Consider the following 2268-nt stretch of genomic DNA (forward strand, 5'->3'; position numbering starts at 1 on the left):
GCAGATTGTTTCCATATCTGAAACACAGTATAGTGTACCCAGTTCCAGTGAAGATGGCATTGTGTATACTGTAAATACTGCATCTGATATGATGGAAAGTACTAGTGAGCATTCAGCTGTGTTGTCAGATGAATATGGAACATTACTGCTGTATAAGGCAGCTTGGACCAGCAAAGAGTATTTCAAAATGCATATCTTGCAAGGACTGCACATTATACTGCTGACTCTCAAGAGCAACCCCTACAAACCAGAGTTAAAAATGACTTAAGGAACTATTTGACTTGCTATTGGAGAAGTTAAATGATTACCCAAGAATGCTATGCTCCTGCTATTGAAGCATTCATTAAATCTGGTAGGGAGCTTCATACCAATGCCGCGTTACTTTCTGCATTGAACTGCTTTGGGAAGTTTTCAGGCTTAAAATCAAAATGCAGGAAATGCAGTCTAGTCAGCTTGAAAACCATTGGTGTGCAGCCAGCTGCATTATCAAGAAGAAAGATGCCTATTCAGGGCAGATCTTCTCATGGTGGAGGCTGTCCCTGTAAATCATCGCATGTACAGAAACATTGTTATGCAAACATAAGAAAACTGAAATTCTCTCCACTACTCTCCCTAAGGGTAGACATGCACCACATTCATTTGCCACCTGTGTTACTGAAAACCGTAGCCTAGGAAAGCGACATAGTGCAGTAAGCCATGTGTAGACTTGAATTTGAGTCATTAGATGGACTGACTCGACTCAGTTATTGCTTTTAAATATTTTTATTGACAAAATGCATGGATTGTTGGGGGGGGGGGGGGCTGTTTCATAATTTTATCAGCTTTTAATTTATACTACTTAAGCCAAACTGTCATTTGTTAATGCATAAAACTAGTACAACTTATTTAAATGTTAAAAGTACAAATTTATGCTTTAATATTGCTATTCGTGATACCGAATCCCCCTCCCCCCTTAAATTTAAAAATTCCCCCAAAATATTTGGAAGGGGGAGTCCACCCAATACATTATAATCATAGTGCCAACACTGGCTCTGAATACTTAGTACCATTATCAGAGTCCAAGTATTTCAAGATCTGAATATGAGCTCTATTGTACGTGTACGATACAGTTGGGACCGAGTGCAAGTTCTTTTTTATCAGAGTACTTTCAAGTACTTGTGGAGTATTTTCCAATAGTGTTGAATAATTAAACTCCAGCATTGCGAGTTGCGACTCTGCATTCCCTGGATAATTGATAATATCTACACAGGCTTATACCAGAACACAAAAGCAGCTCTAGAGACATTCCCTATGTGATAACATAATATGCACACTGTCATATATGTGTAGCAGGGGTAGTATAATTTGCAGACAAACCAAAATATGCAATGAATGGAAAGAAAGTAAGTGAAATAAGTACAAATCCAGGATATTTGGAAAAGTACTAGCATATTCTGAGTACTTTTGATACTAAGCACCATTGCACAAGTATGGGTACTTTGTCATCCGATATGGAGTACTTTAACATCCGAGTACAAATACTAACAAACTTGCAAATCAGTACTCTAGTAGTACTAGAGTACCATCCATTTTACAAGCATTACAACACTGGTGATGTGCCCACTTGCTTCTTGCAAAGTTATTCAGAAAGTTTGGTAGTCAACAAGTACACTGTAAATTGAAAGTGTTTAGATTTGAACACCAAAGTAAACACCAGGCTGTGACAGCCTTTGAACACATTGATCATTTGCATTTATGTTAAACATTAGGCCTTTGCTTTGCAGTGCATTTTTGTATATATTTGTGTATTATTATTTCTTGTATTGTATTTTTGGTTCTCTAAGTGTTGCGATGTGGATGGAGCAGCAATAAATGTGCGTTATGTATGTGTGTGTCTACTGTGTCATATGTGTCTGTATGTATTTACAACTTAAACATGGTGTTTAAATGCAAAAACATATTCAAAGGTGTTTAAAAAATAAACACATGTAAGCATTTATAGCAGTTCTGCTTTTGAACACCAAATGTTGTTTATATTGTAACACAAATTTAATATAATTAATATAAAGTGTAAATTTGTTTCAACTGTAGTATGTGTAAATTATATATTTTTACACTGCATTTTACATTAATCTTGATAGAAATATTGGTGCATAGGTAGGTTCTTAATTGATGAAATGCATTTTTGGATATGATATATGCTATAACGTAATTTGCATATCATATTCAATAATTTATTGTTTTAGGCTTATGGGCTATGTGTTAACACATGACATGCCATACGTATGC

Source organism: Apostichopus japonicus, chromosome 1 (assembly GCF_037975245.1).
Source record: "Apostichopus japonicus isolate 1M-3 chromosome 1, ASM3797524v1, whole genome shotgun sequence".
NCBI classification, from domain to species: domain Eukaryota; kingdom Metazoa; phylum Echinodermata; class Holothuroidea; order Aspidochirotida; family Stichopodidae; genus Apostichopus; species Apostichopus japonicus.